Below are 12,210 nucleotides of genomic sequence, written 5' to 3' on the forward strand. Positions count from 1 at the left end.
TTATAATGCCATATTTGTGTGCATATATCACGTATATATATGTATGTATACATGTGCACACACACACACACACCCACACATTGAAATATATATATATATATATATATATATATATATGTATATATATGCATACACACACAAACACTCAAATCTATCTATCTATCTATCTTTATGTGCACACACACACACAAACACTCATATATATATATATACATATATATACATATATATACATATATATATATATAAAGATATATATGTATATATATTACACATATATATATATATATATATATATACATACACACATATATATGTATATATATGTATATATACATATATACATACACACATATACACATTAATATATATATATATATATATATATATATATATTGATATGTGTGTGTATGTTTATATGTATATATGTATATATATATATATATATATATATATATATATATATATATATATACATGCATATATAATATACATACACACACACACACACACACATTAATATATATATATATATATATATATATATATATATATATATATGTATGAATGAATGTATGTGTGTGTATGTTTAGAAACACTCTCACACACACACATATATGTGTGTGTGTGTGTGTGTATGTGTGTGTGTGTATGTGTGTGTTGTGTGTGTGTGTGTGTGTGTGTGTGTGTGTGTGTGTGTGTGTGTGTGTGTGTGTGTGTGTGTGTGTGCGTGTGTGTGTGTGTGCGTGCGTGTGTGTGACCATGTTAAAATATCTAATGAGCTCGGTCGAGGTAGACATCAACAGCTCGAGATCGAGCTGTGGAATTCCGACGGACGTGAATCAAACCTCTATTTTCGCGCGTGAAGGTGTGACGTCGCAGGCTTCGGCCACGCAGGTGAACATTGCAAAGATTCGAACACGTGCGTTCTTGTAAGAAAATATTTCCCTTTGTGAAATCGTTTCGTATTTTTTCAGTTATAGACTTCAAAGATTAAGACAGGAAAACAGTCATACAAAGCGACGATTTGCCCATAACAATCTTGTGCGTCCTCCTCCTCCTACGGCCTGAACAAGATCTGTTGGCACCAGGTGTCATGCCAAGGCCCTAACGCACGCGAAACAGAAATAGCTGTAGGCGTTTGCTGGCAGCGGCGCCCTCCCCCTTTCCCGCCAGCACAACCACCTCTGCAGCTTTGGGATTCTGTGTTGGAGCTTAGGAACGCCCTCCCGGCTGCCTCACCGACTGGTTCTCCTCCCTCCGCCCCCCTTCCCCCGATAACACCTCCACCAGCCTTACGCTCTTGGTAATTCTTGGCCCCCCTTTCATACGGACGCGAAGGCAGTTTCTCCAGCAGCACGGCGGCATTCTTGTCGCAAATCCGAGGGCGAGAGCGAGGAAGCGCACACTCAAACGCGTGCAGGTGGAACGCGTCGACCTAGAAATTTTTCGACGACGCGTGGTTTTCGGTGATAGGTTTTTCTTCTCTTTTTTATTGCGTGTTATCGTCGGAGAGGAAACCTTCATAAGAAAGAGCGCAGTTACAGTGTCCTCTCCAGTGACGGGTGACAATAATCGACGGAGAGAGAAGGAGAAGAAACGAAAAAAGTAAAAAAAAAAAAAAAGAGAAGAAAGAAAATTCGCGTCATTATCCATACGCCTGTCATCTCAACGTAAGTATTTCCTTGGTCTTCGTCTCGCTTTCCGCTGTTGTTGTCTGTGCAATGCTAATTCCTCTATGAGTATCCAAAGGGTCGGAAAACATAACTCCCATCAGCACACCGCCCATGACACATATTTTACTATCTGCGCACATGCTACAGTTTACGAAAAGTAAAACGTAAAAAGACAAATGTAAACCCACCGACAAAGAAAACGGAGCAGACCAGCTGACCAATGACAGGCAGATTAACAACCGTGTGTGTGCGTGTTTTTACTTTTTACTTTTTGACCGCGGCCGATGGACACCAAACGAAACAAACTAAGACAAAGCTAAAGGAAAAGAAAATACACAAAAGAGAAAAGTCTAACACAAATTCTAAGGGTTTTGCGTGTCTTTCTTGGCATCTGCTTTGAAGAGAGGGTCGGATCCCAGCTTTTCCGGTCTCGAGATGTTGCTTCGAGACTTGGGTTCAGAGCGCATGCTGGGTGAATGGAGCATATATTATCTAAGTCTGTTACTGTTGTTTCTGTCGATTAGATTACTGGTGTTGATAGTGTTGTATTTGCTGCCTTCATTTCTGTTGTTGTTTTCTTACAATAATAAATGATTACCTCTATTACTCTTTTATTCTTCTTCTTATTTATCTTCATCTTATTATCATCATCACCGTCACCATCACCATCACTATCACCATCACCATCACCATCACTATCACCGTCATCATCATCACCATCACCATCACTATCACTATCACCGTCACCATCATCACCATCACCATCATCATCATCATCATCATCATCATCATCACCATCACCATCACCATCACCATTACCATCACCATCACCATCATCGTCATCAACAATAGCAAAAGCAGCATTATAATCATTATCAATATCATTGCAATCGTTAATAATGATAATGATCATAGTGATAAATAGTAATGATAATATAATCATATCACATTAATTATATTAACGATAAATAGATGATGATAATAATAATGATGATATTAATGATGGTAATAATAATGATAATAATGATAATAATAATGATAATAACAATAATGATAAAATTGATAATAATAATAGTCATATCAATGATAATAATGATAATCATCATATTATCATCATCATTATAATAATAATGATAATAATAATAATAATGATAATTATAATGTTATTATTGACATTATAATTTTTTTAGTATTGTTGTTATTATCATTATTATCAGCATTATTATTATTAAAAGTATTATTAATATCATTGTTGGTATTGCTATAATAATGATAATAATGATGATGATAATAATAATAATAGTAATGATAATAGTCATGATAATAAGGATTAGGATAATAATGATAATAATAATGATAATAATAATAATGTTAATATTAATAATAATGATGATAATAATAATGATTATAATAAAAACAATAATGACAATGATGATGCTGATACTAATAATAATGATAATGATAATGATAATGATGATGATAATGATAATGATAATGATAATGATAATGATAATGATAATGATAATGATAATGATGATGATGATGATGATGATGATGATGATGATGATGATGATAATGATAGTGATAATGATAATAATAATTATAATAATAATAGTAATAATAGTAATAATAATAGTAATAATAATAATAATAATGACAATGATAATAATGATATCAATAATAATATGGTTGTTATTATCATTATTATTATTATTATTATTATTATTATTTTTATTATTATTATTATTATTAATGATACTAATTATTATTATTCTTAATGATGTTGTTGTTATTATTATTATTGTATTTTTATTTGTTCTTACTATCATTGTTAATAAAGATAATCAAGATAGTAATATTAAAAAAAAAAAAAAAATAATAATAATAATAATTATATTATTATTATTTTTATTATTATTTTTTATTATTATTATTATTATCATCATCTTTATTGCCAATGATAGTAACAACAAATATCAATAATAATAAAAATATAAAAAATAATAATAATAACAACGCCAATAAAAATGGATATATATCATTATTATTATTATTATTATAATTATTATTATTATTATTATTATTATTATTATTATTATTATTGTTGCTGTTGTTGTTATTATTATTGTTATTGTTATTATTGGTGTTATTGTTATTATCATTATTACTATTATTATTATTATTATTATTATTATTTCTATGATAATAATAATAATAATAACAATAATAATAATAATAATAATAATAATAATAATAATAATAATAATTATTATTATTATTATTATTATTATTATCATCATCATTATCATTGTTATCATGGTCATTATTATTATCATTATCATCATTATTTTCATTATTATGATAATCATTATCAATAAGAATTTTTACTGTTGATATTCATGTTGTTATTATTTTATAAATACTTTTATTGTTATTATTATAATTTTTATTATTATAACGATGAGAATGATTATTCCATTATTATCATTATTATCTATTATAATGATAATAATAATAATAATAATAATAATAATAATAATTATTATTATTATTATCATTATCGTTATTTATGTTATTATTATTGCTAATGTTATTTTTCTTACCATTGTTATTACAATTATCATTATTGTTATCATTATTGCTGTTATTATTATTATTATTATTATTATTATTATTATTATTATCATTATCATTAGTAGTAGTACTGTTGTTGTTGTTGTTATTATTATTATTGTTATTACTATCATTATTATTATTATCATCATTATTATTATTATTATTATTATTTTCAATATTATTACCATTGTTTTTATTATTAGTATTATTATAATTATCATTATTATTATTATTTTTATCATTATCATTCTTATTATTGGTCGTTTTCTTCGTCTTCTTCTTCTCATTATTATTATTATTATGGTTCTGATTAATATTGATATTATTTTTATATTATTATTGTTGTTGTTGCTAGTGTTATTACTATCTGTATTGTTATTGTTGTTGTTGTTATTGTTATTATTAATTTTATCATCATTATTATCATCATCAGTATTAGTACTGTTATTGTTATTGTTGATATTATTACTATTACTTTTTCTTCTTCTTCTTCTTCTTCTTCTTATCATTATCATTATTATTATTATTACTATTAATATTATTATTACTATTATTATCATTATCATTATTGTTATTATTATTGTTATTATTATTTTTATTATAATTATTATTATTATTATTATTATTATTATTATTATTATTATTATTATTATTATTATTATTGGCATTATTATTATTATTATTGTTATTATTATTGTTATTATTATTATTATTATTATTATTATTATTATTATTATTGTTTTGTTATTTAGATCACTATCATTATTAATGTTGTTTTCGTTATATTGTTATCATTGATATTGCTGTTACCACTGCAACAAATTTTATTATTGAGATTTTCCTTCCCATCATTCGTTTTAACTATTATTATTATTCATAATTTAGTATTATCATTGTTACGATTACTTTTGTTTTTGTTATTATTATTATTGTTATCACGATGATGATTGTCATTATTGTAATAGTAGTAATACATGTAGTTTAATAACAATGAAGATAATTGTAGATAATAATAAGATAAGGATAATGATAATGGAAATACCCGTAATGACAAGGATGATGATGATAATAATGATAATAATAATAATAATAAGGAGGATAATATGATCACAATGATGATGATAGTTATAATAATAATAATAATAATAATGATAATAATAATAATAATAATAATAACAATAATAAAAATATGATCACAATGATGATGATGATAATAATAATAATAATAACGATAATAATAATAATAATAATAATAATAATAATGATAATCATAATAAAAACAATAATTGTAATGATAACAATGACAATAATGATAATAATAGTAATAACAATAATGATAATAATGTTATGATAATAATGATAACAAAAATGTTAATAATGACAGTGATGATGATAATCATAATAACAAGGAATATAACATCATTAACTTGATTTTTAGCATTCCTATATATTACAAGTAATATTTTCGTTATCATATATTATCGTTATTATTACCATTAACATTATGCTGTTGTTACCTGTATGTTATCTTTATTAGCGTCATTACCCTATTATTTTTAGTGTCATCACCATTACTCTATTTACTTATGAAAGAATTACCTTTTTCTTCTTTATATCAACTTTTATTATTGCATGTTTCCTGTTATTCATTTACTGTCATGTTAACCATCCACCTTCCCAGCAACTCTTACAACATACTAACGAGTTGATAAAGGGGACCGGATAGAGGTCACAGTGACAGTTTTTAGAAGAGTAATCTTTATTCCGGCAATGAGAATTAGGAAGAGTTGCAATACTCCAAAATGAATGAATTAATTGGTAATTATTATTATTTTATTTTTTGTTATTATTATAACACACACACACACACACACACACACACACACACACACACACACACACACACACATTTATATATATGTACATGTATTCTGAATGACTAATACAATTACGCAAACTCATGTCATGTGGTGAGTGACTCATACCGTTTCGCTGTTGTCGTAACCCTTATTTTTGTTCCCTGTCCGTCTGTGTGACCGTATGTTTCTTTATTTATAGAGTACTGTTGTCACCAACTGAGAGAACTTGCGCAATGGGGGGGGGGGGGGGTACTAAAACTTAAGTAATGTCAAGGAGCAAAAGGAAATGATTTAAACAGTGTATGCATGAATTATTTGTAAATAAATACTAAAAATGAAAGTTTCGGCTTCCCTATTATTGCTGTTAAAATCCTCGTTTTTTTGTTTATAGAGAGATAAATTATGGATGATCACTAATTCTCACAGTGTTACGATAAAGTCCGAATTACCGAACACCAATCTCAAGATAGTAAAGAACTGGCAACTCATCCAGACTCTGGTTTACTCCGATTCGCTAAAACTTCCTCTTAATTCTAATCAACGGACGCTTAATACTTATTTGTACCTATTTTTGGTATATTTAGAGTGCATATGCAAGGTCTATATTTTCATTTAATTTATTTTATTATATTGTCATTATTAGTTTGCTGAATTTTTTTTTGCCATCAGCACGTCTCAAATGGGTGAGTTGCCAGTTTTTCCTTTCCTGACACCGGGCAGTCTAAGATAAAGCTAAATGATTTCGAAAGGGCGTCTACTTGGAAATTCTTATTAATATAGATGCTTTCTTCTGTATATTTGTTTTGCACGTAGCCATAACCTCCTCCCCTCATTTCCCTCAACGAGCCATCAAACAACCGCTCAACACCTGCGCTTCCCTCGCCTCATCTTCCTTCCCCTGACTCGCCCTTCGACGCAAGCCGATGCTCTTCTCTTGTTTCAGTTCGGAATTAGATATTGCAAATTGATATTGGTAATAAACGTTGGTAATAGATATTGCAAATTGACATTGGTAATAAACGTTGGTAATAGACGCTGGAAATCGACATTGGGAATAAACGTTGGAAAGCATTTTGTTGATAGACATAGGGTATTTGATAAACATTAGAAATAGATATTGGAAAGAGAGACTGGAAATAGACACCGGTAATAGGCTTAGGAAATAGACATTGGAAATAAACATTGGAAATGGACACTGAAAATAGACATTGGAAACAAACATTGGTAATAGACATTTGGAATGGATATTAGTAATAAACACTGGAAATAGGAATTAGTAATAGATATTAGAAATAGGAATTAGAAATAGATAGATTGGCATTAGAAATAGACACTGAAACTGACATAAAAATTTGGGCGTGTTAAGAATTGCCTTTCCGTCAGAGGGCCTTTTTTAAAAAATTGTTACTGATATTATATTCCTCCTCATCATCATTACTACTATTATTATTGTTATTATTATTATTATTATTATTATTATTATTATTATTATCATTATTATTGTTTTGTTATTTATTGTTATTATTATTACTATTATTATTGCTATTGTTGTTTTGTCGTCGTCGTTGTTATTATTACCATTATCATTATTACTATTTTTGTTATTATTATCATTAATATCATCAATGTTGTTAGTGTTATTATTATTATTATTATTATTATTATTATTATTATTATTATTATTGTAATAATAATAATAATTATTAATATTATTATTAGAATTATTATCATTATTACTATTTTTTTGGTTATCATCATTGTTGTTGATATAATTATCATCATTATTGTTATTATTGCCATTGATATTATTATTATTATTATTATTATTATTATTATCATTATTATTATTATTATTAATATTTTTATTATCATTATTATTATCATTATCATTATTTTCATTAATATCATAACTACTATTTATTGTTACTATTAGTTTTAGTATTATTATTATTCTACTACTACTATTCTTGCTGATATTATTGTTATTGCTAATATTCTCCTCCGCACAATTATCCTTAATATTATCACTGATAAAAATGATAATGATAATGATATTCTACTTATGATTATTCTTCTTATCATTATTATCATTATTATTATTATGATAATTAACTCTTCTTCTTCTTCTTATTATTATTATTATTATTATCATTACTATTATTATTTTTATTGTTATCGTCATTATTATTATTGTTATCATTAATGTTATCATTATTATTATTGTTATTATTATGATTATCATCATCATTATTATTATTATTATTATTATTATTATTATTATTATTATTATTATTATTATTATTATTATTATTGTAATTGTTATCACAATCATTATCATTGTTATGATTATTAATATTATTATTATTAGTATTATTATCATTGTAATTGTTATTATTATCATTATCATTATCATTGTTATTATTATTATTGTTATTGTTATTATTATTTTTATTATTGTTATTATTATAACTATTATTATTATTATTATTATTATTATTATTATTATTATTATTATTATTATTATTATTATTATTTTCATTATTATGATTATCATCATTATCATTACTGTACTTATTATCATTATTATTATTATCATTATTATTATCATTATTATTATTATTATTATTATCATCATTATCATTATTATTCTTTATAACCATTTTCATCATATTCATAATTTTCATAATTTCCTTTTTCCCCTTCCATTCCCTTCTTCTATTCCCCTCATTCTCCCTTTCTTCCCACCTCTCTCCTCTTCTCTCGTTCCCATCACTTTCATTCACTTTCCCTCTCCCTTCTCTTCTTTTATTCCCTGCAATCACCCATTCTTTCCCATTTTCTCCTCTTCTTTTATTCCCCTTATTCTCCGCCCCTCGAACCGCCCACACGAACCCCAGCTGTCTTGTCCTCTCAATTTGTATCTCTCTCTCTCTCTCTCTCTCTCTCTCTCTCTCTCTCTCTGTCTCTGTCTCTCTCTTTGTCTGTCTGTCTGTATGTTTCTGTCTATCTCTCTTCCTCTGTCTGTCTGTCTGTTTGTCTGCATGTCTCTCTCTCATTCTCTCTCTCTCTCTCTCTCTCTCTCTCTCTCTTCCTATCCCTCCTCCTTCCTCCCCCACACATTCCTTAATCAAGGTTGCAAGCGCCGGCAATTTGGGGACAGGTGGGTGTGCATCTGTGGGCGTGCGTCTTGAGAGAGAGAGAGAGAGAGAGAGAGAGAGAGAGAGAGAGAGAGAGAGAGAGAGAGAGAGAGAGAGAGAGAGAGAGAGAGAGAGAGAGAGAGAGAGGGAGAGAGAGAGAGAGATGGAGAGAGAGAGAGAGAGATGGAGAGAGAGAGGAGAGAGAGCAGAGAGAGAGAGAAGGAGAGAAGAGAGAGAGATGAGAGTAGGAGTGAGAGAGAGATGAGAGAGAGAGATGAGAAGAGAAGGAGAATGAGAGAGAGAGAGGAGAGAGAGAGAGAGAGAGGAGAGAGAGAGGAGAGAGTAGGAGAGATAGAGAGAGAGAGGTAGAGAGAGAGGAGAGAGTGACGAGAGAAGAGAAAGAGAGGACAGAGAGAGAGGCAGAGAAGTGTGCGAGCTCTCTCCTCTCTCCTCGCCTTCTTATTCTCTGCTCTCCCAATTCTTCTCTGACGCGCTCTTTTCGCTTGCCTCGCTCTCTCCCCACTCTCTCCTCCGTGCTCTCCCCTTTTCGCTCCGCCTCTCTCTCTCATCCTATCCTCTCGGTCTCCATTCCCCCCTTTCGCGCCTCCTCTCGCCTCTCTCTCGCCCCTCTCGCTCTCTTTTTCTTCGCCCCCCTCCGCGCCGTTCTCCGCAAAACCGACACCCCCCATCACCACCCAACCCTCGAAAAAATCATACCAGCCCGTAACCCATTCCCAAACGCTAGACCCCCCGCCCCCGACACGAATAAGTATTTTGAGTGAGACTATTTTTTATTCTTATTTTTATCAAGCATTTTAATTTCGATAAATGAATTACCCCAAACGCGCTAACTTGTAAATGCGTGAAAGCAATATAATTTATGAAACATGTAGACCCCGCAGGAATCGTACTGATGCCAAATAGCAGCATCATTATTTTCGTTATGGCTAAGCGACCCAAGTTCACGAAACCGACAACAGCAAATGATTTGATCTATGATGATGCAAGCATGAACTGTGCATGCGAAGTGTGAACAGACGAGGAATATAATATTATATATATACAATATATAAAATAAAATAAAATTTATCTTGATAAATATATAAAATACTGTATATGTGAAAAAAATATATAAATATAATATAAACACACAACACACACACACACACACACCCACACCACACACCACACACACATCACACCCACACACACACACACACACACACCCACACGCCACACACACACCACAACCCACACACCACACACACACATATAATAAATGTATACATAAACATAATATAGTATAGTATATTGTGTATTTATAGTATATATGTATGTATATATATATATATATATATATAATATATATATGTATATACGTATGTATATGTGTATATATCACCCTTCCTCCCTCTCCCCTCCTCCTTTCCTTCCCCCTCCCTTCTCCCCTCCCCCCCCCCCTCCGCTCTCTCTGAGTTCAGTGCGTAGCAAGTCGTTCGTCACAGCCCAAGCCGGGCTTACAGGTGGGGATTTAAGAGAATATTTGCTCGCATTCTGATCGCGTGTGAAATTGGGGTTGTGCTTCGTTAAGGACTGTTTTTGTCGTGGTTGTGCGTTGTTGTTGTTGGTGTTGTTGTTGTTGTTGTTGTTGTGGTTGTTTTTCGTGTTGTTGTTTTTCGTGTTCTTGTTATTATTGTTTTTCTTGTTTTGCTGGTTTTTATCGGGATATTTGGTGTTGTTATTGTTGTTTAGTTGTTATTTTTAGTACAAGTGACTTTATTCCCTTGCTATAATTGTTCGTTATTATCAATATTACTATTGTTACGTGCTACTGATAACAATGCTTCTAAGAATAATCATTGCTTCTATTGTTGATCCACATCACTGTAATTTTTATAGTGTCGATATGGTGAAAATAATAATAATATCGATAATATTGATAATTATATTTCCTCGCCTTTAGCCAGCTGAAAATGAAGTAAACGCCACGTCAGAGGACATACAACTGTAACCGCGGACTCGTGCCTGTGTTGAAAGGGATAGTCCATGTTTACGGAAGTCGCAAGCACAGAAGATGGCACGTGCTAGATTCTGGGTAATTGTCCTGAACTATAATCAAAAACTGGACAAATGTGCGTGTGTTTGTGTGTGTAGAGGTGAGGAGGGGAGTGGTATGTGTGTGTGCGTGTAGATGGCTAAATGTTTGTGTGTGTATCCGTGTGTTTGTGTGTGTATGCGTGTCTTCGTCTGTGTGCGCGTAGTTGGAAAAATATTTGTGTGTATCCGTGCGTTTGTGTGTGTATCCGGTGTGTTTGTGTGTGGATCCGTGTGTTTGCGTGTGTATGCATGTCTCCGTCTGTGTGCGCATAGTTGGAAAACATTTTGTGTGTGTATCCGTGTGTTTCTGTGTGTATGCGTGTCTTCGTCTGTGTGCGCGTAGTTGGAAAAATATTTGTGTGTATCCGTGCGTTTGTGTGTGGATCCGGTGTGTTTGTGTGTGGATCCGTGTGTTTGCGTGTGTATGCATGTCTCCGTCTGTATGCGCATAGTTGGAAAACATTTTGTGTGTGTATCCGTGTATTTGTGTGTGTATGCGTGTCTCCGTCTGTGCGCGCGTAGTTGACTAAATGTTTGTGTGTGTATCCGTGTGTTTGTGCTTGGTTTTAGATCTTCACACGCAGGAAGTTTAGCAATCTATCTTTTGCTTTTTGTTTACGTAAGAGATAAATGAAGTAGAGGTTATTGCTGGTCTCTTGCCAAATGAACACGTCAGTCAATCAGTTAAGCTTTCAGAACATATGTAAACATTTAAATTCAGAGCATGTGTTCCACGACAGTTCTATATTTTTCCATAAATTGCTATTATTATTATTATTATTATTATTATTATTGTTGTTGTTGTTTTGTTGTTGTTGTTGTTAT

General features: G+C 30.5%; 1 protein-coding gene across 3 annotated transcripts in view; it reads left to right on the forward strand.

The window, feature by feature from the left end:
• The first annotated feature begins 1,195 nt into the window (after nucleotides 1–1,195).
• LOC125047807 (trichohyalin-like) overlaps nucleotides 1,196–12,210 on the forward strand; it is a 91,166-nt gene continuing 80,151 nt past the window's right edge. For 2 of the 3 annotated variants that reach the window (XM_047646259.1, XM_047646261.1), the window contains exon 1: nucleotides 1,196–1,673. The gene's annotated coding sequence lies outside the window, so the exon portion shown is untranslated. Of the gene's footprint in view, nucleotides 1,674–11,251; nucleotides 11,384–12,210 lie in introns of all 3 variants that reach the window. The other variant, XM_047646262.1, reaches the window with a different exon arrangement.

This window comes from Penaeus chinensis, chromosome 42, assembly GCF_019202785.1.
Source record: "Penaeus chinensis breed Huanghai No. 1 chromosome 42, ASM1920278v2, whole genome shotgun sequence".
Lineage (NCBI taxonomy): Eukaryota > Metazoa > Arthropoda > Malacostraca > Decapoda > Penaeidae > Penaeus > Penaeus chinensis.